Below are 12,351 nucleotides of genomic sequence, written 5' to 3'. Positions count from 1 at the left end.
TACTGAACATTAGAAAAATGTATAAATATGCATGCGTGTGTGACACAGGACAACACACAAGGAACTAGAAGATGCATTGCTCACAATATTTTAGTGACTATGTCAAGTCTATTCAATTTGAATATGAGCTTCCAGCGGGGAGAAATGGTAGTTTTTCTTTTGTGACCTGTGGCTCTTAATATCATTTCAAGAATATAATACATTATAAACTAATGTTGTTTATAAATTGAAGTATAGTTGGTTAACAGTATTGTGTTAATTTTAGGTATACAGCAAAGTGACTCAGTTTTATATATGTGTGTGTGTGTGTATATATATATATATATATGTGTGTGTGTGTATATATATATATATATATATATATGTATATATGTACTTCAGGTTATTTTCCATTATAGTTTATTATAAGATATTGAATATAGTTCTCTGTGTTATACAGTAAATCCTTGTTGCTTTTCTATTTTATGTACAGTAATTTGCATCTGTTAATCCCATACTCCTAATTTATCCTTCCCCCCTTCCCTCTCCCCTTAGGTAAACGCAAGTTTGTTTTTTCTGTCTGTGCGTCTATTTCTATTTTTTATATGGCTTCACTTGTATTATTTTTCAGATTCCACATATAAGTGATGTCATAAAATGTTTGTCTTTCTCTGTTTGACTTACTTCACTTAGGATAATATTCTCTAGGTCCATCCATGTTGCTGCAAATAGCAATTTTTCACTGTTTTTTATGGCTTAGTAATATTCCATTGTGTGTGTATGAGTGTGTGTGTGTATTACACTGCATCTTCTTAAGCCAATTGTGTGTTGATAGGCACTTGGGTTGTTTCCATGTCTTGGCTACTGTAAATAGTGCTGCTATGAACCCTGGAGTGCGTACATCTTTTTGAAATAGGGTTTTCTCTATACCTCTGGATATATACCCAGGAGTGGGATTGCTGGATCATATGGTAGTTCTATTTTTAGTTTTTTAAGGAACCTCCATGCTGTTCTCCATAGAGGATTCAAAAATTTACATTCCCGCCAACAGTGTAGGAGGGTTCCCTTTTCTCCATACCCTCTCCAATATTTATTATTTGTAGACTTTTTAGTGATGGCCATTCTGACCTGTGTGAGGTGATACCTCATTGTAGTTTTGATTTACGTTTCTCTAATAATTAGCGATATGGAGTATCTTTTCATATGCCTGTTGGTCATCTGTATGTCTCCTTTGGAGAAATGTCTGTTTAGGTCTTCTGCCCATTTTTTGATTGGGTTGTTTGTTTTTGATATAGAGTTGTATGAGCTGATAAACTAGCATTTTTAATCCATTTGTGCTTTGGTTTTATATGAGAAGGGACTTTTTGACATGCAGTCGGATTTCCCTTCCAAACTCCACATTTTCTGCATGTCACTGAATCTCCCAATCTGGATGTGACATGACCCATCCACGTGATGCTATTAATATGCTGTTATTATTGGGGGGAAGGAAGGGTCATTCAGTGGTGCCAATCTGTGTGAACTGACTACATTTCCTAGCCTCCCTTGCAGGTAGATGTGATCATGTGACCAAGATCCACCAATGAAACGTGAGCTGAGGGGACAGACGCAATTTTCAGGCCTGTGGATGGAACCCGCTCATGAATAACTCCTTCTCTCTCTGTCTGCTGGTTGGATAGCAACAGCCAGGGCGGGTGGCCTTGGACGTTCCACATTGAAGATGACTGAGCCACGGTGTGGACTAGACACTTTCTGACCACCCACCCTCCCTCCAGCACCTGTCGGCATGGATGCGTTTGGACTTCAGGTGAGTAAGAGACAGCCTTCTGTTGTCTTGTGCCAAAGTCACAGCAGCAGGGGGACCCTGAAGGCACAGCCACTGGAGAAATCCTATCTCGAAGGCAGCCAGGCCCCCGATGGTGCCCAGCCTGCAGAGCAGTGGGGCTGTACCCTGCGCCTCGCGGGGAAAGGGTGGGAGGCACTCCTCTTGCTCCAGCAAATCTGGGAGGGCTGCAGGAGGGGGTGGTAGGTGCTAGAAGGAGGGGTGGTGACGAATCGGCAGGTGTCTCTCCCCACCCAGTCGGGGCAGCCCCTGTACCAGGCAGGCAGAAACAGAAGCCAGGGGGTCTCTGATTGGACACCCAGGCAGGGCAGAAGGCAGGGCGGGAAGGAGACTGAGTGACACCAGCGTGTCGCGGGGAGGGATGCAGGACCCCAGCCCCTCCCTCAACTCCGCATCACCCAGAGTGCAGGTGGCCGGTGTGGGTCCTGCTCCCCACCCACTGTTGACAGGAGTTTGGAAAATTCTTCTGTTGAGCAGCTGAATGACCTTTGAGACAAGGTCTCCCATCTTGACATTGTGGTGGGCTTCCCCAGGGAAAAATCGGGGTCGGTGTTTAAAAAGTACCAACTCATAGCAACTTGCTTCCTCTGTACTCTTATCATCAGATCATTCCATCCTGCAGATGGCTCACTGTGTACCGCTAAAAGGATTCCTGAAATATAACCATAGTAGTATTACCATATGTAAAAATAATGAACAGTAAGTGCTCAATATCAGTAAATATTCAATTAGTGTTCAAATTTCCAATTGCCTCATAAATGTCATTTCTTTGCAGTTTCTTTGAATTAGGAATCAAATTATTTCTACATGTGGCAATAGGTTAATAGGCTTTCAAATTCTCCTTTAATTTACAAGGTCTCTCCCTCTCTCTCTCTTTCTCTCTCTCTCTTTCCCTCCCCTTTGCAATGCATATACACATTGTCTTTCCTGTAGGAGGGCTACCTTCCTAGACTCTGTGCAAGGGACACACATGCTCAGGCCTTCTGCCCCAAGTTCAGTCAGTGCCTTTCAGGGCATTCCCCTTGGAAAGTGACTTAAAGGAGGGACAATCCCACCCAATAAAGTCCACAGAGCTTGCCCACCCCCATGACGATTAAACCAGCTGGACAAGAGTGGCTGAAGCCTCATGCTTGGATACAAAAATGCAGTCGCATCCTTGGCTTTCTCAGAGGTGTCAGTGCCCAGATGCCATGGGCCAGGATGCCTCTTAGAGGACAATTTTACACTTTATTTGCTAATTCTTAACAATGTTACATAGGAAGTGAAAAAATAGAACAAAATAAAGGCATACCATTATACGTATTAAGTAATTAAAGATTCTCTCCTTGCTGACTCTGCAGACGGCCACCTCCCCCCACCCCAGTTGTCTGTTTGTGAATCGTGGGAGAGAATTCATTAGGAAGACTGGACATTCTGCATGGTGAGTGCTCACGCACGGGGACTGCTTGGTCAGCCCGTCCTGAAGGATTTTATGCCAGGTTTAAGCCAAGGTGAGATAAGTGCCAGGCCAGGGACTTGGATCAGCCCTAGAGAATGAGCCACCTTCTTACAGGTTTGGGGACAGGTAAGCATGAATCCACCAAAAGACAGAAACCTCCTGGGTACAGGAGGGGTGAAGATTTAGGGGGAATGATGCAATCGACCACAGTGGTGAGCTGATGACAACAGCAAGAGAACAGTAGTATTGGAGGTGGGAACAAATGCGTGTAAGCCCCTTATCAGCCCCTAGAATTATCGGACTATGAACATCATTTTTCCCCCCTGCTGTCCTACAAGAGAGGAGTTCCTGTTTCTTGGTACTGTAGTGTGGAAATGAGGCTCTTCATGGTTCCTAAGTTCCCCTAAAATCACACAATCATTAAATGTCAGAGTCCGGATCTGAGCCCAAGATTTGGAGCCTGGGTTTGATTCCAAAGCCCAATCTATGTCAGTATCATACCTCTCCTTCAAAATATCTCTCTCCTATGTCGACTTCCCCACAAGCCAGTTCTTAATCCAGCATCGATTTCACGTGCGTGAAATCTAGATTACATGGCATCGTGGACTGAGACTTCATTCCACACTGTGCTGTGCTCTACCACTGCTGGGTGTTTGATGGAGCTCAGTCAAACAGAATTTCACAACAAGCAAATGGGTATAAACTAAACTCTACACACACAAACATGGCACTGAAAGTCTGAGAGGGATTCAATTGCTTTTCTCATGTGATGTTATGTGTCAGGTGAAGAAGTCTTTCTTGTGGGATTAGACCAAGTCAACTCTTTCCATTGTCCGAGTGTTGGAGATAAGAACCTGGAATTGCCAAGCAGGAAAGTGCTTTTCCAAGGTCACTGAGCTTCTGACGAGGAACACCAGACAGCGCTGATGGTCGGCAGAGGGTGACTCTCCTGGACTCCTGCCCCCTGGAATGGAAAATACTTTCTCACAAGCAAGAGTATTGCTGCCTTTTGTTTAAATGAGATCTAATTCTTGAGGGAGGACTAGCACAGCCAAAGTGTACTGGGCCCACCTGGTGATCCTGGACATTTTATCTGGACAAGTTGCATACTTCTTGAACTCACCCTCTTGAAAAATTCTTTCAGAAATGTCAAGGTGACTGGAGCCAGAGCAAACAAGGATGACATTCTTCTCATTCTTTTCCTGGGAGGTCATTTTCTCCTTACCATCCAGCTCTGTGGGCCACCATCTTCCATAATAGACCATCAGCCTGCTCAGAGGTTCGCCCTTGAGGGAAATTGGAAAGTAGGTGAGGTTTTTAAATCAGTTTACCCAGATGCCCCTTCACGTTTTCTCACCAGGGCTCCAGCTGATGGGCACACTTAAAGCTAGAAAATGAGAAAATCACGCTGGCAACTTACCTGTGCTACACCTTCTGAGAACGCATTAGAAAGTAAATCTAATAAATGATAGCATCGTCCATTGACCAGTGGGGAAGAGGCCACGGGGTGGGGATGTCCAGCTCAGTTTTGCCTCTTTCCACGCCCAGTGTATTGCCAGATTTGCAGTTTGTTTACTAAATAAGAAATGTCACTTTGGGGTCTAGATCTGGAGTCTGGTTTTGGCAAAATTTTTCCAGCGAGAGTGCCTATGTGTCACAGGGATAAAGCTGATGATCTGAATGTTTTGTGTTGGATTGAATCCTATACATTTGCCACTACTTGACTGTTTTTGGTCTACAGAAATAATTATTCTGTATGGTTAACTTAAAGAATTGTTGGCTTCCATGACCCAAAGAAGAAAAAACTGAAGAGGTATAGTCAAAGCTGAGTTTTGAGAAAACATGCTGTCAGGAACTGTCCATAAATCCAATTTCTCATTGAATATTTCCCTCTCACACGGCAAAGTCACAGCCAAATCAGAGTTGTTCCTTCAGAAAACTACTTGCTCTCTGAATGTTATAAAATCACATTTAAGAAATTAACATGAAAGAAGGTTGATAGAAAATCAGAATGTGAACTTGTCACCTTTTCTCAAACTCTGAACACGAACTAGAACATTAGAACTAGCAACGTCAGTGTCTTAAGAAAAAGAACTATTGTTTAATTAAGAAAATATGTTGCATGGAAAAACCACCTCCCACGCTTGTATAGGGCAAATCGAAGTCTGTGGTGTGTCCTCGGGGTCTTCAAGTTCAAGTGAGAATTTTAAAAATCTCCATCTCCATTGACTTGGTAACCGGTAACACGTAAGCTAACGTTGTTCCATGGCTGCTGAACCGGGCTTGCCTTTATGTCTCTGCCACCAAGTGTGGCCAGGAGCTAGTCCGTGTGGACGACAGTCTAACACTGAGTCACAGAGAAATGGCTAGAACTCAGCCACACCAGCCCATCAACCCCAAAAGTACTGGCATCGCTGAGGCATATTCTTTTTTTGAACCAATAGCTTTCTCAGGCTGTGGCTTCGTATGTGTCCATCTGCAACAGATCCCAAGTGGTAAGTAACACACGGACTATGAAGGAAAACTTTTGTCATTAATGGTATATTTTGCTTTTGATTACTGTGTTCTGTAGCGAGCTATTAAAATCGATGGATCCATCAGAATAATAGTTTAATGAGTTCATTACTAAAAGAAATAAATGTATTTTTAGACTGAAAAAAAATCTTAAAAATAAAATAATTTTTAAAAATCTAAAAAAAAATGTTGAAAATAATAATGATACCGTAACAAAAGCTGGTCCATCATTTGTAACGGCAAACGAGATGCAAATGCAAGCGAATACATCTTTCTACTATTAAATTCAACATGGACAATTTGGTTTCATCAAAAATACCATCTATCATGGTAAATTCACATTGGTAATCTGACTTTCTTGGTTTTAAAGTTTTGTTTGTAATAAATGCGTAAATTCGGCTGTCATCTGTTGTTCAGAAGCTATGTTCGTTAGCTTTCATTCCTGTTTTATTTTTGTACAAGTATATGTGATATAATAATAGTTGCATGACTTTTTTGTTTTCTTTACGGAGGGTTGGTACTTTTCTCAGGTCTGGGGAGCACTGCTGTAGAATGACAGCCCAGAACTCACCTCTGGTTCCCTTCTGCCAGGTCCTAACACTGAGGAAGTGCTGGATCAGGGACAATCAGTACGTGTCACAGGAGAGGACAGGGCAGGGCTCCTCCCCCAGCAGAATGGACACAGGGAGGCCGAGGCACAGAGCAGGCCGACCTCCTGGTCTCAAGGTCAAGAGGGTTCCAAGGTGCACCAGCCACCCAGTGGCAGCTCCCACACTCGGGTTCTGGGGAGTGAGGAAGCGTGTTCCCGGGTTTCAGGAGTCCGGAGTTGGGCAGGCGCTGTCCCCTGGGTGGGCCACCTGCCGTCTGTGTAGGATGGACCTGGAGGTCAGAGACCAGCAACGTTCCGCGTGCCTCTGGCCTTGCTTCCCGGAGGGCCCCTTGGCCCCAGTTCCGTTCTGGCTTTCTCCGCTTAGAAACGCCTTATTAGAAAACCCAGCGTGCTTTGTCTGTGGCCACGTAGGGAGCCCATGCCGGAGGCACGGTCCATGTTTAGTGGGCAGACAGGGCCAAGGATGCAGCCCCTTTTCAGGGAAATATAGATTGAAGATTTCGTGGTGGGTCAGACCAAAACTTCAGGTACAGGTTCTGGGAAGAGTCGGGTATTAGATCAGGGTGGCAAACCATGGCCCAGAGGCCCAACCCAGCTCACCGCCTGCTGGTACAAGAGTTTTATTGGTGCCCAGCCATGTCCACTTGTCTTCATTTTATCCATGGCCACTTTGGTGCCGCCATGACAGCGGGGAAGAGTTGTGACAAAGACCTACAGCCCAGGCAGCCTAAGCCACTCACTCTCTGGTCCTTTCCAGAGACGGTTCATAGCCCCTGCATTCCAGGAGGAAAAGGAAAACAGCCCCTTTCCAGGAGACCCTGGGAGCTCCAACAACAGCGGCCCGGTGCTTCCTCTCCTGCTCTGGCCCCCTCCGGCTGTGATCAGTCAAAGCGCCGCGGGCTCTCCTTGCTAAATAACCCCGACCTTCGCGAGCCAAGCACCTGTCCTTCCTTTGCAGGAGTGAGAGCCGCCGGGAGACCCCTTTTCCACGAGGTTATGGGGTGGTCAGCTCTGTGGGCTGTGGGGCTGAATGCCTCCTGCACGGTTACTGGCCGCGGGAACCCGACAGTCACTCCCTCCCCACTGTGCCCTGCTCTCCTTCTGTGCAGGATGAGGATAAGAAAAACGCAGCTCTCCTAGGGTTTTTATGAAAATGAAATGAGGCTTTTAAGAGTAAAGCGCTGAGAACCTGACCTGGCGCACGCTGATCGATCCACGGATGCCCGAGTCGGAGGGGACTTGGGGAGGGACCGTCACTGCTGTCCATCCGAGGAGGAGGGTGGCCCTCCCGACGTCACACCCGCAGTTTGTGCCGGAGCAGGTCTGGGACTTGGGCCGCTGATATTTTTTGTGTTTGCTGTGCGCTGAGCCTGGGCTCAGGCTTTGCACTCAGGGCTCACAGCCGCCCTGTGAGACAGGAACCTCGTTCATCCCATTTTGCAGATGGGGAAGCAGAGAAGCAGCAGCTGGGGGTTCTGGAGCCCGCACTTGTCAGTGTGAGGATCCCATCCACACCCTTGTCTTGGCCCCAGTCCTGGATCGCTGGGGAGGAGTGGAGCACTTTGGGGTCCCGGGTAGAGGAGGTCCGGGATGGGGAGCGGTGTCACGCTCCATCCGGCTTCACTGGGATGTGGGGTGGGGCCTTCCTGGTGGCCCCTCTGCTCCTCGGTCCAGCATCATGAGGGGTCCATCTAGTGGTCAAAGGTGGGAATCCCAACCATTAAGTAGGGAAAGCCGCTGAGCCGGAAGCATCCTCGTGCAGCTCCACCCCCAGTCTCACTGATCCCCATCTCACCAGGTCGAGGGACAGGCACACTGGCCAGACACGGGCCTGAGGCTCCCTGGAAGTGGATATGTTCGTGATTGTTCTATGGAAGGTGGATGTTTGCAGCGGCCAATTCTCCCTCCTGGGACAGGCATTCTCCCTGCAGAGCCTCTGCATCTCAGCTCCACCAGAGGCAATTGTGCCCCCCAGGGGACATTTGACAATGTCAGAGGAGGTCTTTGATTGTCACAACTGGGAGATTCTAGTGCCATCCAGTGGGTAGAGGCCAGGGATGCTGCTAACACCCTACGATGCCCAGGAAGGCCCCACAACAAAGAACATCCATCATCGAATGCCAGGAGGGTCGCCTGCTTTGGGGAAGCCTGATGGTGCCCTCCTCGGAATGGGACAGCTCGTGGCAGGAGGGAGGGTTGGGTGAGGCTCAGAGTCTCTGCGCGCACTGTTCCTTAGGCCTGGGCCACAAAGACTCAGGTCAGGTGAGCCTCGGACCTGTCCCCTCCAGGAGGGGGAAGCCAGGGTATCTGTCCCTCATGGGTGGGGGGCTGCTCCTGGGCACGTCCCCCTCACCCCCGCCGTGCCCTGACGGGAGCGACAGATGCGGAACACGCATCCCCACGGCAAAGGGCATTTAAACTGTGCTATGTCCCCCGGGTCCTTGAATGCTGATGGCTCACTTCTCTTAACCGAAGCTCCAGAGACCAGAACCAGGGGCCTGGCTCAGCCCAGCCCAGGGGATTTGGGAGCTGCGACATGACCATGGTGGCAGTTCTGGCTCCTTGTCCTCCGGGCCACATGGTCGGGGCTGCAGAAATCTGGAGGTTCAACTGCAGACCATCATGAGAATTGTTACATCACTTCCCCAGCTACACCAGGCTTAGTTTGCTTAGTAAGAAAAGCAATATTTTTGTTGAATTTCACATTTTCTACCAAGTAGTGAATTAACCTTTTTCAAATCACAAAGGGCATCACAGTAGGAAAATGAAGCCATAGCCTGTCCGAACTGGCTAGAGCACACAGGCCATCAGAGAGATGGAGGGAGATGCCTGGATCTAGGGACTGGAAGAGAGAATATAAAAGTATTCAGTACTGACTGATTCCACACATGTGTTCACCAGCTAGGATTGTGATGGGCCAGCCGTTCATCTCAGCATGGACACATTCTGTTGTGCATGAAGTTAGTTCTGGCTTAATGAGCTGGATTCGAGGAGACCTGGGACTGCCCTCATCCAGTTGCCATCGGGACTCCTTCCAATTTTCAGCCACAGGACTAACTGTGAACACCATCTACATACAAGTGGCAGAGGAAATGTGGAGAGGCTTACAACTCTTCCCCTTCGGTGATACAACACACTTCTGATTAATCAGGCAAACAGGTAAAGGACAGGGCAGGCTGGTTGAGGATGCAGAAACTGATGCTGATTTCAGGTGCAAGGACTAACGTCCTCGACATCATTTGCTCAGATTTTTCTCGTTTGTGAAAAGTCGGCAATCCAAAAAGCATTTATTAAGCACCTAATGTGGCCGAGTGTATGGAATGGAGCAGGAATGACATGGGGCGGGGGCAGACGCTACCCCTCCCCACCTGCCTTGCTTCTGCACTGTGGAGAGGTCCAGCCGGTGGGAGGCACTGGCAGAAAACCAGCTTAGTGGGGAGGAGAAGGGCCCGGGCATGTCTCCCCCCATCTTCTCCCTCAATGGGGCATCTCCAGCAGGGCCATCTCCTGCAAGACTGCAGCCCCTGCTAGAGGCAGTCCTCTCTGAGCTCCCTGCTTTGCCAGGCTTGGGGTTCTGATAACCCCGAGCTTCCCTACCCCTCCAGTGATGGGCGGGGAATCAGCTTCTTGGCATTGCTAACATCTGGATTCATCACTACTTCTTGGTTGGGGCCTCAGCTCCCTGTCCCTTGTATAACAAATCCCCTGTATTAAATTCTCTCTGTTGGACGTGCCTAGCATGGCTTCTGTTTTCTTGGGGCTCCTGCCCAATCTACCAAATTTATTTCACCTCCCCTCTGTTCTCTCACTGTGCTTCAGACTCCCCAGCATCCTTTATGTTCTAAGATGCCTGCTTCTTTCTCACCCCAGGGCCTTTGCACCTGTTTCCCCTCTGCATCATGTGCTCTGGCCCTGGCTCTCCTGCTGGCTGGTAACTTCTCATCCCTCAAATTGCAGCTAAAATGTTACCTTTGCAGAGGCCTTGGCTGACAAGCTGACACCCTTTCTAAAGTAGCCCACACATCTCACCTCCACCACAACTTACACAACTTTCTATCTCACTGTTTATTTCTTTCAAATTTTGTGTCACGATTGTAGTGATTTTCTTACTTGTCTGTATAGTTATTTATTAATAGTTGTTTATTAGCTGCCATCTTCACTGAAGCATAAGCTCCCTGCTACCAACCTGAAGCCCTGTGCCCAGAACACGGAATAAAAATGGTTGAATGAACGAGTAAATGAGTGTTTTAAACACTGAACCCATGACAAAGTCAAAATTAAAGAAGTTTCAAAATTGGCATATTTCTGTATTGTTTTTGGAGATAAGTCTGGGGCAAGGGGACACAGGTGTTAGAGTTTGTGAATTTGTCTACGTGGGATGGAAAGGGTCCTTGCTGACATTTCTCCTCTTCAACTGGGTCAGGCCTGTGTTTAAGGCAGGGAAGGTGGGGGGAGATGGCATCTCCCTGCCTTTTAGCGCATGGTTTGCCCTGGACCAGAGTCACTGTCTGAACGCCAGTGGGTGCCCTCCTGCCAATGCTTCACAGGTCACGAGCATCTCACTGCAAAGCAGAGACATGGTTCTTGTCACTTGGTGGGCCAATCAAACCTGTAATAGACCCCAGCCTCATTTCCTCAGCAGCTTTCCCCCTTAACCCATGTGAGGACTCGCTTCTGTGGAAGGCTGGTGGCAGTGAGCCGTCAGCTTCCCCGTGCCCCCATCACCATACTCCTCACCCAAAGAAAGACTGACCTTGGCATGTTTGCTCACCTCCGGACCCTTGAAGCAGGGGTTCCCTAAGCCTCTGAAGGACCTCGGCCGTGGCATTGCCCAAGAGATGGTCCCCAACCCCAAGCTGTGAGTCAGAAACCGGGGGGGGGGTCTCAGCATGGCACTGCCCAGCCGTCCCCAGCCTCTGAGGCCATGCCGTCTGAGAAGCAGGGCTCTGAGGCCTGCGGGTCAGGACCAGACGGGCAGCCCCAGTATCTCCTCTGCTTCTAATCATGGCGGGGAGGTTGGGGTCACTGGCTGTGCTGCAGTAAATGACAATTTCATCAGTTATGACAGAAGCCCTGTGCTTACCAGTTTTTTTTCATATTTGTTGGCCAATGTAATTCTTGATGTCACAACCAGATGTTGAAAGAACAGGGACTTTGGGGCCAGAGGCACCTGTGCGGACAGCTGCTCTGTCAGTGTGAGTGGCTGCCCCAGCTGTGCTCTGCGTCTCTGGGATTCTTCACTGTTCTGTGCACGCTGTCCCTGTGCCCCCAACACCCCCACTGTGACCCCAATATCACCACTATAACCCAATACCTCCATTGTGACCCCAACACCTCCACTACGACCCCTCCACCTGATGCTGACCAGGCAGGTGGTCATGCCCCAGGTCAAAGGTAAGCCTGTCTCTTGCTCCTCTTTGGTCCGCGAGCCCCCAGGTGCAGGGAAGCAGGTGGAAGGCAAATCCCATTTAAGGTAGAATGAAGCTCCATCTGAACCAGCTGCAGTGAAGCAGTGTGGGCAGCAGAGGGTAGCAGAGGACGCTGTTTCGCGGGTCCTTCTGACCCTGTCCAAGTCTCTCTACTGTCAGACCCCACAGGAAGGTAGACATTGCTCCCTCAGGCCAGCCTCGCCCAGGCGCCAGCCCCACCCCTTGGACATGTCCACGGGGACACTGTATAGGATAGAGTCTCTGGTGACCCCCAGATCAGGCCCGATGGAGAAGCTTGCTGTGGGCAAGCCTAACTCTGACAGGGGAGAGAAGTTACAGGTATTCCCCTTCCCAGTTGCCCGTCCAGGGAGTGGGACAGCTGCCTGCTGACCTCAGATGAGGTTACATGGTGGACAGCCTTCCCTCACCCTCCAGTAACTGAGACAGTGCCTCGGGCCCCCAGGGAGCTGCTTGTTTTATGAAGATGAGGAACCTCTCCTGGAAGTTCAGGGTCCTGCACGCTTGTGTGCTTTGGCCA

Source organism: Balaenoptera ricei, chromosome 15 (genome assembly GCF_028023285.1).
Source record: "Balaenoptera ricei isolate mBalRic1 chromosome 15, mBalRic1.hap2, whole genome shotgun sequence".
In the NCBI taxonomy this organism is placed as follows: domain Eukaryota; kingdom Metazoa; phylum Chordata; class Mammalia; order Artiodactyla; family Balaenopteridae; genus Balaenoptera; species Balaenoptera ricei.
Note: the sequence above shows the minus strand (reverse complement) of the source record.